Source organism: Capra hircus, chromosome 11 (assembly GCF_001704415.2).
Source record: "Capra hircus breed San Clemente chromosome 11, ASM170441v1, whole genome shotgun sequence".
Taxonomy (NCBI): Eukaryota; Metazoa; Chordata; class Mammalia; order Artiodactyla; family Bovidae; genus Capra; species Capra hircus.
This window is the reverse complement of record NC_030818.1, coordinates 95,018,648-95,033,601: the sequence shown is the minus strand read 5'-3', so window position 1 is coordinate 95,033,601 and position 14,954 is coordinate 95,018,648. Positions and strand designations below refer to the sequence as shown.

Below are 14,954 nucleotides of genomic sequence, written 5' to 3'. Positions count from 1 at the left end.
TCTAGGGCAGGGCCGTGCTCCAAATGGGATGAAGGCGATACCCAGGTAACCTTTGGTTCAAAACCTGGGGGAGGCAAGATGGGGTTTAGGGGGCTGCGGAGGGGGATACAGGCACTACTGGGGCCCCACCTCATCCCTGGGTCCCTGCTAACCCTGGGAGGCCTGGGAGAGGCTTGGGCTTTCCAGAGCCTCAGCCTCAGTTCCACCCTGGTGTGCATCTCAGCTGCCATCCTGGGCAGGATGGAACAGTCATTTAGTGAGCATCCACTGAGTGCCACCCGTCATTTCACTGTTCCTCCAGGAGCCCCGGGAGGCAGGGGTTATAATTCAGAAGAGGGCAAGGGACTTTAGCCGGCCACCTGCTGGGGCCCACCTGCCTTCAGGGCGCTGGCCCTTTCTGTCTGCCAGTGGCCGCCCACAGGCCCTGGGCCTGGCCCCTCTCACTGATTCCCCGACTCCCCCCAATCCAAGCCACCTGGTGGCAAAGTGAGCAAGGCCCCCCTCTGAGGACTGCTTCCTCCGGTCTGCTCCAAGCGCCCTTCCAAGACTTCATCTGCCTTGTCCATTTGTCCAGTCCCATCCGCTCTTCACAGTCACTTTGGTAGGTGGCAGCCCCAGATTACAGATGAGGAAACTAAGATGAGTTGTCCTCTCCAAGGTCATACACTGAGAAAGGCCAACCACAGATGCAAGCTTCCATCCTAATTTACTCCCAGTCACTCCTGCTCCACCCATGCCTCTGGACAGATTAGGAAAAAGCACTTCTTTTAGGGCGAGCCAGCCTGAGGCAGACACCTTGGCAGTAGCACCTTCAGATACCCTGAAGTAGATACCCTGGTTCCTGCCCCTGGGGAATGTTTGGTCTTGTAGGGGAGATTGTCTTAATCAGATAATCTGATGTGATACTGCACAAGATAACAAAATGGTTGATTCTGCTCCTGGGGGGACAGGAAGTCTTCACAGCAGAGGTGTCCTCCAAACTGGGTTTTGAAGGATGTCCAGGGGTTTGCCAGCTTGACAGGAGTTGGGGGCAGTCCAGGCAGAAGGAACAGTGTGAGCATAAGGATGGAGGGGTGTCAACCAGCAGTGTCTGGGGACCTAAGTGAAGTGGATAGCCTTTCTCTTCTCCAGGGGATCTTCCCAACCCAGGGATCGAACCCAGTTCCACCCTGCAAAGGTTACCTGCCCGCACTGCAGGCAGATTCATAAACAGCTGGGCCATAAGAGAAGCCCAAGAATACTGGAGTGGGTAGCCTATCCCTTCTGCAGCAGATCTTCCCAACCCAGGAATCGAACCAGGGTCTCCTGCATTGCAGGCAGATTCCTTACCAACTGATCTATGAGGGAAGCCCTTGAAGAGCTAAGAGGTTATTTTGGCTAAAGAGCGAAGACAATGTGTTGGCGGGAGGAAGTGGAGCAGGGGGTGGGGAGACTGGAAAGGACTCCTTGGTCCCCAGCCATGACCGCCCCCCCCCCCATCCCAACCCATTCGATTAGTTTGCAGGGAGGCAGAGGCCCTCTGGAGGTGAGTGAAGAGTCAAGATACTGCAAATACAGGCAGTAGGGGCTACCAGATGCCCCGTCCAGTTCAGTGCCACCCTCTTGCTGCCCCTCCAGGGTCCGGCCCCTTCACTCCTTTCTCACAGTAGTGGGCAGCAGGCTCTGCCTAACAGGCCAGGGCTGAGTGCCCTGGTGGTGAACCTCAGCAGTGATGCCCGGCCCGCCACTCCTCCTGGGGTCCTGCTGGATCCTCCCTGGGCAGGCAGGAACTACACTCCTCCCCACCGAGGCTGCTGTCTTCTCTCTCTGCCTGGGACCTTTGGGACCTTAGACATCACCGCCCCTGAGCTGCAGGGTCCGTGTGCCCACGCTCTCCGTCACATCCTTCTTTGGCAACGGCCAACTATTCCTGAGTGCCTTCCGTGCCGGGCACTGGGGCTAACACACAGGATGGCTCCATGTCCCTGCGGAGTGGGTCTGATGCCCCCCATTCTGCAGATGATGGACTAGACTTCCAGGAGTTCAACCCCACAGCCCCAGAATGAAATACCCAGACCCCTGTGTCGTGTGGTGGGTTAACTACACCCTGAATAGATTTTTATCTCAGACTTGATGCAGGCAGGGCCCAGGATGAAAGTGACCCTGAGGTCACAGAGGGAAGTGGGTGCAGCTTGTACCTTGCTGGGTCTTGGCCTTCTTCTCATGCAGCCCCGCCTCACCTCCACTCACCTGCATCGGGAGTGGCTGCCTCCCCACTTCCAACCAGCGGATGCTCTGATGCCCCTTAACTGCGCCATGGCCTCTGGCCCAAGAAGTGCTAGAGTCAAGCTGAGGTCAGCAGGATGCTGTTAACAGCCTTGCACCCCAAGACCAGACCCTGGGCCTCTCCTTCACCTGGCCCCTACCTTGGGGCCCACCCAGGTGCCAAGCCCTCACCATTCCAGCTCACCTTCGCTCTGAAACTGGCTCCGCCCAAGAGGAGACTGGGCCTCAGAAGAGAATCTTGCCTGAGGCCACAGAATCAGTGATGCCAAGACTAGTCCCATAGCCGGATTCCGAGTTGGGGGTCCTCTCACAGCCCTGACACATCTGACCTGAAGCCACCCCACCTGCCCTGGTGCTTCCTCTGAGCAGGCTGCCTGGATGGCTCCCACTCACAGCAACTGCCACCCCTCACCTGTATGTCACCCAGCCTAGGAGACCCAGGTATGAGTCATGGAGATCTTCCCTGAGCGTCAGAGTTCTCTGTACAATAGGGGTGATGGTGGTCTCAGGGCTGAAGTAAGGACCTGTAACTCTGAAGTGGTTTGAGGCTCAGCACCAGCCAGGTACACAGTAGGTGCTAATTAGTGTTGGCCACACCTACCCTGATGGTGAAATTGGGTCCATCTTGAGTCCCAAAATCAAAGCAGTAGCCTGTTCCACCCTCCTCCCAGGGAGCCTGGCGTCCTGTCTGCCTCCCCAGGCCAGGGTGACCCCAGAGAAGGAGAGGTCACTACAGTACCGTTTATTACCAGAGGGGCTGTCAGAACTTCGGGGCAGGAGGGGCGGTCATGGACAGAAAGCTGGGGACAGAGCTGTGGTACCTGGCGGGGTAAGTGGGAGCTCCGGGGCCAGGGGTTCCCCTGGCAGAGGGGAGAGGCTGAGGCCGTGGGAGAGGGTGGTGGTCCACACACAGGTGGGCAGGAGCCCCCAGTGGGCTTTCAGAGGTCCCCAGGGGGAGCTTGCAGGAAAGTCCCCATGCGCTGTCTCTAGAAACCTAGGAGGCAAGTGTACCCTGTGGGTTGGGCTGGCAGAGAACCAAGATGGGGACCCACCCTTCCAAGATGGGGAGAGGGCTGGGAACTGAGGCTGGGGGGAGACTTTGGGTGGGATTCTGGCCTGGGTGACCCTGGCAGTCTCCCTCAGCCTCTCTCCAAGCCTCAGTTTCTCCCTCCGGAGAACACCTGCAATGCCGGGGTGCGGGGTGTGTGTGTGGCGGGGGGGCGGCAGGCGCTTTCGGGAGGGGCGGGGGCAGGCCTGGGAGGGACATCCAGCAGGCAGCCTTCACTTCCCTGAACCTCTTGCTCGGGCCACCTGAGTGGGTCGTGTGGTGGGGTGGGGGGCCCTAGGGCATCTGGAGGGCGGAGCGGGATGGGGGTCCCTCCGAGGCCGAGGTGGAAGTGGCTCCGTTGCTACGAGGGGCCTTAGCAACGCACCCATTCAGCGGAGACAAAGGCGCTGTCACTTGAGCGCAGAGGCGCCTCTGCCGCTCTCTTGTTCCCACAGACGCTGCGCCTGCGGGGGCGGGTGCTGGGGGGCTGGGAGCCGAGGTGTGTAGCGGGGTGATGGGTGGGGAGGGTAGAGTGGGGGGTGCCTTTCTGCCTGCTCGGCACGCCCCCCATCTGCAGGACGCCTGCGCCCTCCCGGCAGGCCTGCAGGGGGCGCCTCCAGCCCATTTTGCAGAAGGGGAAGCTGAGACACGGAAGGACTGGGACATCCGCCTGGACGCAGGTCGGCTAGGAAGGAGTTTGGGGTCATACAGACCCAGGCTCAGATGGCCTAGGCTTACCCCCACGTGACTCCTGCTGCCTCAGTGTCCTCCCCTGGCTCGTCAAGGGCTCCTCTCTGTGCCTCAGCGTTCTGAGCAGCACAGAGGGAGGGTGACCACACCCCTGTTTTCCGCAGTCACCTCATGAAAGGAGCCACCAGAGCTCCTAGGTTTAGCACAGAGCTCAGCCCCACCGAGAGCTCCATAGACCTGCCTCTGGCCCTGGCTGGAAAGAACCCTGGGCTTTCGGAGGCCGGGCAGTGCTGAGTTGGCCCCTCAGAGGCTTGTCTCCGGTTCAAGACTGTGGGAACTCGGGCTTAGAGGGGCTGCCAGGGACCGCGGTCCCCGAGTCTTCCCTTGGCCAGGATGAGTGCTCCTTGAGCAGGTGGCCCCGGCCCTGCCCTGCTACCCACAGGTCCCCACCCCTCACCCCATCACGTCCCCATCAGCTGTCCAGTGGGGAAACTGAGGCCTTGGGGAAAGCACTTGCTCCTCGTTGGGCTTGCAAGAACTCTCAGACCACCAGGCATCTGGCCAGAGCGCTGAGAGTGGGTGAGGTGGGGCGGCGGGCGTGGGGTGCACAGAGGAAGGCAGGCCCCGGTTCCCTGCTGTCCCGGCAGCACTGGCCTGGGAAGGGGTCCCAACCTTACTCCCTAGGAAAGCCTCTCCCCAGAGCACTGGCCGAGCCCACCGGGCGCTAGTGGGGGAATTTTAGGCGCCAACAAGGAGCAGAATGAGACAGGAAGAGCCTCTCAAACTGTGGGAGGCCGTGTGGGGTCGCTTCTCAAATCACTTCCATTTCCGCACAGTGGGGCTGAGGGACTGTCGGGGCACCAAGGGAACAAGGGGGCCACCCCACCCGGGGTGTGGGAGCCATACCTGAAGCCTTGAATGCTGTCAGCTCCACAGCCTGAGGACAAAGGAGGTCCATCAGGGGGTAGTCCCTGTCTCCTTCCGCTCCTCTGGCTCTGGGGGCCCTTGGCTACCTTGGAGATGACTCCTCCACCCCTGGGGGCCTTGGCACTCAGGTTCTGCCGGCTGCTCCCAGCACCCTTCAGTCCAGTAGTTGACAGAGGAGGGCCCCTGGGTCCCCAGGAGAATCCCCCACCCCAGTCCCATGCTGGTCCCTGTGGTTTCCCTAACCCTTCCGGTCACGGCTGCCAGCCCCTTGGTTGAGCCCTGCCACCCTTGACCCAGCCTCACCGGTTTCTCGGGTTCTGCAATGGAGGAGAAGGTTGTGGGGATTCTGGGGCCGTGGGTTCCTAGAAGGGGGAAGACACTTGAACAGGCAAACCTGTAGGAGACTGAGGCAGGAAGCTGTCTCTCTCCGCTCCCCTACCCTGAACAGGGACCTCATTTATTAAGAATCCACTCAAAAATTCACCTTGTAGATTAGCGCTGAAGAAACCAGGACCCAGAGAGGGAAACTAACTTGCCCAAAGGCGCACAGCAGGGGAAGTAGGAGCTGGGACACCAATTCCTGGCCTGACGCCCTGTCTGAAGTCATTCAACCCATGCCCCGTCTCAGGGCTCCGAACCCCATCCATCTACCTGCCTTCAGGAACCCCCTACACCTCTTCTGCATGGAGACCCAGGGAGGGCGACTCTGGCAAGCTCTGCCTCTGGGCTGGGCACCAGGGACCCCTGTTGCCTGGTGGTGGAGTGGCAGGAGGAAAGGAGCCTTTTATAAGCCGCGCCCCAGGCCCTGCAGTCACAGAATTCCCCGGGCCCGTCTCCTTGTCTTTCAGATGCTAGGCCTGAGCACTGGGGAGTGACTAGCACCTAGTGACTGGAGGGTGCTGTGGTCTTACCTCTAAGAGCCAGATGTCTCTGGGGTGGAGCCAAGACTCCGGGGTCGTCCCTGGCCACTTCCCAGGGACATGAGGGTCTAGAGTGGAACCCTGGGCCCGTGGGACTGGAGCGAGCCTGAAAGGAAGGGGCATCAGTGCTGGGATCCCTGCCAGCGCTGGGACCTCCCGCCCCTTGGTCCCCAGGCCTGCCCACCGTGAATGCCTCTGCTGCCTTCTTCTCAGTCATCCTCTGCAGGGCGCTCCGGACCTGGAGGATGGGGCAGGGGCAGGGCTGGGACCCTTCCCCAACCCCCACGGGCTGGGTGCAGAGCCCCCTACAAGTAAGCCCTACCCGCCCCCATCCACATCCCACCCCAGCAGCAGCCAGGGTCCTCGGACTCACCTCTCCATTGTAGGCGGCATAGACCAGGAAGATGTACGGGCCCTGGGGACAGACCCAGGGTGAGGGTGGGTGACCGCCTGGGAGGCCCCCATCTCCCACTGCCTGGCCTGGCACCACAGCACAGGCAGCCCCAGAGACATTTAGAGACACTGGCCGGTGAACACAGCCTGCCCTGTCTGCCACCCCGCGATGGTGAGCGGGCAGTTGTGGCATTCCACAGCAGAACCAGGAGGGCCCGGCCCTGCCGGATCCCAAGCCTTCAGACTCGGGTCACCAGGCAGCCTCTCTGCCCTCTATCCCTCCACACCCCATCCTGACCTGCCCTGCCTCATGGCCTCACCACCGCCTGAAGCTCCAAGGCTAAATGAGGTCCAGGACAGCAGACCGGGACAGGGACCCCACTGCATTCTGACTGTTGAGTTCAGCTCAGTCATGTCCGACTCTTTTCGACCCCATGGACTGCAGCACGCCAGGCCTCCCTGTCCATCACCAACTCCCGGAGTTCACTCGAACTCATGTCCATCGAGTCGGTGATGCCATCCAGCCATCTCATCTTCTGTCATCCCCTTCTCCTCCTGCCCCCAATCCCTCCCAGCATCAGCGTCTTTTCAAATGAGTCAGCTCTTCTCATCAGGTGGCCACAGTACTGGAGTTTCAGCTTCAACATCAGTCCTTCCAGTGAACACCCAGGACTGATCTCCTCTAGGATGGACTGGTTGGATCTCCTTGCAGTCCAAGGGACTCAAGAGTCTTCTCCAACACCACAGTTTAAAAGCATCAGTTCTTCGGCGCTCAGCTTTCCTCTAGCTGAATGCCTCTCTGAGCCTCTGTTTCTTCATCTGGGAAGTCGGATGCGGCCAGGACTTGCCTCCTGCTGTGTGTGAAGGCTGAGTCACAGCCAGCTCCTCCCCACACACTCGAGGACTACAAAGCCCTGGCCCCTCACCAGGCAGGGTCAGCGTGCTTGACCCTCCCAGCAGCTCCATGGCGCGGGTTGGAGGGAGGTTTGTTCTCCCCATTTGATGGAGAGGGTCCTGGGGCCAGGGGTGGGGACAGAGCAATGTGTCCCAGGCCTAAGTGTGGGCCTCCACCCGCAGGTGGCTGGTGGAGCTTAGGGACTCCCTCACCTTCCACCTGGACGATACAAAAGGCAACAGTTCCTCCCCTGAGGCTCAGACAAGGGGACACAGGTGAGGGGATGTGGGGTTCCTTGAGGCCCTCTAGCTTCCCAGGGTTGAGAACTGGAGCCCCAAAGCCCTACTACTCTCCACAGCTCCCAGGCACCAAATGGGTCGCTACCAGCCCCAACGCTGCCCCTAATCCAGACCATGGGGGCTCCCAGCCCCCCACACCCAGCCAGTGCTCTCCCTGCAGCTCTCCGCACGGCGCCCCCATCCCATCTCCTTTGACTCAGTCCTTGTGCTAAGTTGCTTTGCGAGCCCATGGACTGTAGCCCACCAGGCTCCTCTGTCCATGGGATTCTCCAGTCAAGAATACTAGAGTGGGTTGCCATGCCCTCCTCTAGGGAATCTTCCCAACCCAGGGGTCGAACCTGTGTCTCCTGCATTGGCAGACAGGTTCTTTACCACTAGCGCCACTCCTCACACCCAAACATTCATGCCAATCCAACCACACCAGCAACCTATCTAACATCCTCCAAGGCCTGGGTGGAAGTCTGAGCTTCTCACACCAGCTCTGGGGACCCTGCATGGTCTGGCCCCCGTGTTCCTTCCTGCCCCACTTCTCACCAGCTCCCCCGACCCCATGTCTCCCTCCATCTGATTTCACTGTGCTCCCCTAACTTAAAACTTTATTCCCCTCTCTCCATGCAGCATTCAGGCATTCGCTGAGCACCACTGCCTCCAGGGAATGCCCACCCTGCCTCCCCATACGACCCCGACTGCCCCTCGTGCCTCTCAGTCTCAGTTGCACTGTACTGCAGTTGTGTGGCTTTGGTGTCTGTCTGCGCCCTCAGGCTGAGACCTCCGAGGGTGGTTTCTTTGATCCTGTGCCCCACCACGGTCTCAGCACGCAGCCCAGCGCAGGCACAGGGGAGGCACTGGGGAAGGACATGCTGAATGGCTGAATGAAACCATCTTGCACCAGGTTATGCTTTGCCCTTTGCAAATATCATCTCAATGGAACCCAACAGTGATCTCATGAGGTGGAGATTATGATTCCCTTTATACAGATGTAGAAACTGAGGCCTGTCTCCACTTGTCTAGGCCTCCCAACAAGACCCTCTGGCAGGGAAGGTGTGAGCCCCAACCTGTCACAGGACTGAGGCTCTGCTCTTCTAGCACAAAACCTGGCAGAGAGGCCAGACAGAAACAAGTCACCCCCAAGAGCAAATAACTGAGGCCGGGCAGATCTCAATCTCTCCAGCCCCATCCCCGCTCCCTGGCCACCTGGGGCAGGTCCTGCCCAGTTTATGCCCCAAGACAGAGTGAGAAAGCGATGAGGCTGGAGGTTGAGCAGGGAGAGTACGACATGGAGAAACAGCAGGTATGACGGAAGAGAGAGGAGAGGGAAAGGCCAGGCCTGGAGAGGGAAGCATCCAGGAAGGACTCAGAGAACGTGGCTCTGAGCCGACTTGGGAGCTGCCCTGAGATGGTCACGGGAACATCAGAGCGGGCTCAGGTCTCATGCCTTCTGACCCCTCATGAGACAGCCTTTCTCCTCTCCTTTCACCAGACCTGAAGGTCTGAGGCTGGCTGGGGGCGGGGGGCAAGAGGAGTGACCCTCAGAGAGAGGGAGAGGCAGGGGAAGGGGGCAGGAGACGGGGTCAGAGCGCAACGGAAGGGGAGACGTAGAGAGAGGTCCAGGAAGAGCCAGGTAAGACCCACACCAGAGGAGAAGGGACAGGGAGAGGAGACTGCGGCAGAGACAGAGCCCGTGAGATAGAGAAGGAATCTCAGGGCAAACTCAGAGACGAAGTAATGAGACACCGAGAGAGGAAGGGACCTGCCCTGAGAGGGAGGCGGAGAGGGCTGTGAGGGCGGCTCTGGCCCTGTGGCTGCAGGTCCGCCCGCCTGAGGGCCACGGACAGGGATGGAGCTGGAGTAGTTGCCATAGCAACAGGAAGCTGCTGCCCTCCCCACTCTGAGGCAGGGTGGAGAGACCTGGGCAGGGTCTCTCTGTTAAGTGGGCCGAGCTGGGATTCCAGCCTGTGGAGCTCTGGGAGTGCAAGGCTTGGAAAAAAGGCTTCTCTGTGTCCATCTGTGTCCCCAGCTGCTCAGCCCCGCCACGTCTGCGGGAGCCATGCTTTTTTGCGAAGAGTGTGGGAACCCCAGGTTTCCTTCACTCTCCCGGCCCCACTCCGGACGTGCCCCCCATCCTTCCCGAGCTGTCTGCTGCTTCCCCCACCACCTCTGTTTTTCCTTTCTCCAGTCCCACGCCTGTCGGCAGAGGGCGGCGAGTCCCCAAGGCCCACGGGGAGACGATAGCATGGACCAGGACCCGGGAGCGCTTGGCGCGGACCACAGGAAGAGGTGCTGGAGGCATCAGGGCGGCCGAGGGGCAGGGTGGGCTCTCCTTGGACTGACCTCCCTCCCAGCGCTTACTCAGTCCCCTGGGTGGAGGCTGCTTGTGTCCATGCCCGAGTCCCCATAGGTCTGCAAACTCCTGAGGACACGTGCCTGGTCTGAGCCACTCCCGTGGCTCCAGGACACGTGACCTGAAGGGTCCACAGTGGGGTTTATGCAGCCCCATGGCACTGCTTCCTTTACGTGGGTCAAATCCTTCCAAGCAACACCTTTTCTAAACTGCTGTTTTCACCGATGGAGTAGCTCCTGCTGCCCCACATAGGCCACCCGCAGACCCCAAGGGGAGAGGCCCCCACCTCCCCCCTCCTCAGCTTCCTGCCAAGGCCTGAAGTGGCTTGAGCACAGCCTGGAGGCTGGGACTTCTGCTGCGCCCTTGAGGCTCCTCCTGGGCCTCAGCTTCCTCAACTGTCTAACGGGCCACAAAATTGGTTCTGCTGTTTGATTGGAGGTTTGACCCAGTCCCCTCTTGCCCGTCCTCCCCCCAGCAGTGTCCCCACTGCCTTGGTGACAACCACGAGAGAGAGGATACTCCCTCCCCAGCCCCCTGGCCAGCCCGCCATGCCCGCGGACCTTGCGTGTGGCCCAGGGCCCGGAGGTACCTGCAGGGAATTGAGGCCCACGGCGGCGTAGGCCCAGGCCGGGCTGAGGTGCACCAGCACACCCACCAGCCAGGTCAGGCCCAGGATGGGCAGCAGGACCAACACCGGCTTCACCGTGGCCCTGCAGGACAGAAACTGGGCTGGGGGAGGCCAGGGGCCAGGGGGGTCCCCGCAGGGTTCTGGGGAGGGCAGTCCTGGGCAAGCGTCTGGAGAGGGGCCAGAGCTGCAGACCGGGGACCGCGGCTCAGGCCTTGGGTGAAGCTAGAAAGCTCAGACCCCCAGAGTGGGAGGGAGTAGGGGTGGTGGAGCTAGGAAGGTGGGATCCCAGTCCCAAGCCTGGCTCATCCCAAGCCTGGCTCAAGGGAAGGGAGTGGCAGCTGTCCAGGGGGAGGGCTGAGGCCTGGGCAGTGGGTCCGGGGGCATGGATCTGCCCCATGGCAGATCCTCTTCCCCCTCCTCAAGGCCCCCCGGGGGGTGACCATGCTTCTCAAGGCTCCACTGGCTTGGGTTGCCCTTCCCTTGGCAGAGGGTAGAATGGCAAAGAGGAAGGCCTGGGGTCTGGGGGTGTGGCCCCTCCAGCAGGATATGGTCCCATAGAGTGATGGGGTTCCAGCGGGGGTGGAGACCTAGACTCTCACTCTGAACCTGAACTTCTAGAGCCTGCCTCATTTAGGGGTTGCCTCCACCTGTCTCCACCAGAGGCAGTGCCTTCTGTGGATGGTGAGTCCCCAGGACAGTGGCTGGTGTCTACACCGCCCCTCATACACACACAGGCCCCATTACCATCCACACGCATGAGCACGTGTGCACACACAGCATGGACATGTTGCACACACACACCCATCTATAGCCTTGCACTCATGAGCGCACACGGCCACACACACGCCCACCCTGGCCTCACACGTGCTCACACCTGCCTCCCCCGCCTCTTTCTGACTCCCCCAGGCTGGGCTCTCACCACATCTGGATCCTGAGCTGCTGCTGCCTGCAGGGCTGCGGGCTCAGCATGCGGGCGCGGCGGCGGGCACTGGACACGGTGACAATCACCACACGGACCAGGATGCAGGTGTTGGCCTGGAGATCTGGTGTCAGAGCGCAGAAGGGGCTCCCCCTCCCCCGACCTATCCCTCCCCAGCAGGACCCCCGGGCCTCTCTGCTCACGGTCAGCACGAAGAGCACGGGCCCCACAAAGGCCCAGATGGCGTCTGTGTGCACGCTGAGCCAGCAGTGCCCAGTGGCCACGTAGTCATGCGGGGACATGGCCAGGGTGATGGCCACGATGGCCACAGGCACACCTAGGGGAATAAGAAGCGACCTCAGGACCACGCCACCCCTTTTGTCCTCCCTGGGAGCCAGCCCCCGTCCCGAGCTGCAGCCCCCAGACGTCCCACAGTAGCGGGTGTACTGGCGGCACTGGGTGATCCAGGAGTGGGTTTGGGTGGGCTTGATACTTGTGGGTGGCACTGGAGCCCTGAGGGGTTGGGAAGTGGAAGAGCTGAGACAGAGTCAAGGCCTTAGGGCTGAGAATCAGCAGAGTTGGAGGCAGGTGACTGTCATGGGCTTAGCTGGTCCCAGATTAGGGAGGCGGTGCTGGGGGCCAGGAGGTGGTTGAAGTGGAGGAGGATTAAGAACTGGAGTTGGGTAGAGTTGGAGGTTGATGGAGCTGAGTTTGTGTCAAGACACGGGTGCTGGGTGCCGGGTGGGGCTGGGTGCTGGTGAAAAAGATGAGTGTGGGACGGTGGTGGGCATGGGGTGTTGGGTGTTGGACATAACGGAGGCCATGCAAGGCAGGGTCGAGGGGAACAGAACAAGAGTGAGGGGCAGAGGGCCCTCACCCCAGCCCGTGGCATAGTAGAGTGGCATCCGAGGGCCCGGGCGCATGCTCACAGCCACCACCTTGCTCCACAGTAGCAGCCCCTCCACCAACATCCAGAAGAAGGCGACCAGAAAGAGAAGGTGCATCACAGCTGTGACGGCCATGCAGGCCACCTGGACGGGAGGGTGGGCGATCCCCACTGAGGCCAGTTATGGGTGTGGTCCGCCCTGGGTCCCCTGTCCACGCCTGGCATTGCCAACCCAAAGCAGTTTGCGTGGGTGAGGTCCCCAGGCAGCGCCCCGGGCCCAGCTCCAACGTTCAGGTTTTCCTCTCTAGGCCTACTGCTCCCTGGAAAGGGAGCCGGGTGCAGACATGGGGCGGGGGGGCAGGACGGGGGGAGGTGCGGGGGCCAACCCAGAAAAGGCTGAAGGTGTTTTCCCAGCCATCCCTGAGCTCACAAGCCCCCCCTTGCTGGTTGCCCACCTTGTTGGCCTTTGCCCATTCGCTGGCCATGAGGAAGCCCTCGGCGGAGGCCAGGGAGAAGGTGAGGTTCTTGTGGACCGTGGCCCGTTCTGATTTGGGGACCCTGGACAGACAGGGGAGGTGGTAACGGGGACACCACCACCAACCCCCACCCCATCAGCCCCAGCCCCACCCGCGTCCAGGTGAGCTGGCTGATGAAGGCAGAGAGGGCGGCTCCGCAGGCCCACAGCCCCAGGGGAGGGCCCTGGAACGGGGTCTACCTGGACCAAGGGTGGGTGCCCTCCCAGTGCCCTCCCAGTGCCCTCCCAGTGCCCTCCCAAGGAGGGATGTGGAGGCTGGCTGGCAAGGGGCGGGGTGGGTCCAGGGTGCCACAGCAGGTGGTGAGCTCGCCTTACCCAGCTGCCAGGAAGAGCAGGAAGGTGGTGGAGAGGGTACAGAAGGACACGCCACAGCCCACAAACGAGAGCGTCCTCAGCAGCGACTCCTCCTCAGGGCCTCTCTGAGGAGGGACAGAGACCTCGGAGGCAGGAGCCCGCCGTCACCCTGTGCTGACGGGACCAGGCCTCACCCGCCCCGCCGGCCACTTCCAGAACAACACCCATCGCCCCATACCCACCCCCAACCCACAGGCCCGCACACAGCGGGCGCTTAATAATGAGCATTTGCCTGTCCTCCTCTGCTGGCTCTCCCTAAACAGGGGTGGGGCAGGGGCCGGCTTTCACCGATTTCTCAGTACTGGACGGCAAGTGGCCGACACACCCGTGGGGAGGAGACAGCATGTGACGACCACCTGCTGAGCGGGAGTACGGAGCTGGCACGAATTACTTACGATGTGTCAAAGGTCCACACTCTGTTTTTACAGGAAAACTGCATCAGATGGCATGTTTTTCTAGTGTGCTCCCCAACACGCCAAATGACCCCAGCATTCCAGGGCTCAGGCCCACCTCACTCAATCTCTTGGTGAGTGACCACTGAGTCCCTTTCTGGCTCCAGCCAGCCCACCTCCTGGAATCTGGCTTCCCCCACCCCCAGTCTATAAATGCTGGGACCTATCAGAGGCCTGCCGTGGCCGAAGCTCCTTCAAGTCCAACTGCATCTCGGCCATGGCTTTACATATCAGCTCTTGTTTCCAGCTGAGACCCATCCTGCCCCGAGCACTAGGTCACCGGCCCCACGGACCCCAGACCTGTGGTCCCCCAAATCTATTGCCCACCTGAGCCTCTGCAGAACTGAGTCCCTCACCTTCTAGTGGCCCTGGACCCCCTCTCCCTCAGCCCAGTCTCCTGGTCTCCCCACTGCTCCCTGGTCCAGGGCCCCTCCCTTCTCCTTTCCCCTCTGTCACCACCCCAGCCTCACTCCTGGCACCCCAGGCTCCCTCATGCAAACATGCTTCACCCCCTTCCACACATCCTCTGCAACAGGAGCACCATCCAAGCGTATGAGCCTGGCATTCCAGGTCTGTGTGATCTTGCCTACCTCCACCCCCCCCACCACAGACATTGCACTGAAAGCCCCAGACTCATCGAAGTTCTGGAACATAACTGGTCTGCCATTTCTAGCCTCCGCGTGCTTCCCTGGTGGCTCAGCTAGTAAAGAATCCATCTGCAATGCGGGAGACCTGGTTTCGATCCCTGGGTTGGGAAGATCCCCCGGAGAAGGGAAAGGCTACCCACTCCAGTATTCTGGCCTGGAAAATTCCATGGACTGTATAGCCCAGGGGTTGCAAAGAGTTGGACACGACTGAGTAACTTTGACTCAGCCTTTGCTCAGGTGGCCCTCTGCTTGGCATGCCTTCCTATTCAACTATTGTTTACCCTTTAAAACTCGGTCCTACATCACCTTCCCCTTCCCCCCTCCCCAGCACTCACCTGGACGTCATACACCTGCAACAGGACGGCAAAGTTGGTGCTGTGGTTGCAGAAGCAGGCGGTCGAGCCCTGGTACATGGCAGTCACGGAGCAGCCAGTGGTGGCCCAGGAGCCCCCTGAGTCTGGGCTTGGGGTGAGTAGGGGACAGAGGGCTCTTGAGATGGGCTGCCCATGGGGGTGGGGGCAGGGGGAAGCCTTTCCACAAACCCTGGCCTCTCTCGTTGCCCTGCCTCTATCCAGTTATATGACCTTGGGCAAGTCACTGCTCCTCCCTGGGTCTCTGTTTCCCATCTGTGAAATGGGAGGATGGGGCTGAAACCAGTGATCAGCATTAACTGCATTAATTACTAAGCAACAGTGACTGACCTTCATTCCCTGCTTTTGAATATATCATCAACTCTAACACCCATTCCACAGATG

General features: G+C 60.8%; 1 long non-coding RNA gene across 1 annotated transcript; it reads left to right on the top strand.

The window, feature by feature from the left end:
* On the top strand, positions 1,260 to 14,540 carry LOC108637122. Its single transcript, XR_001918758.1, has 3 exons — positions 1,260 to 2,706; positions 9,614 to 9,714; positions 14,528 to 14,540. It is a non-coding gene; the product is annotated as an uncharacterized LOC108637122 (long non-coding RNA).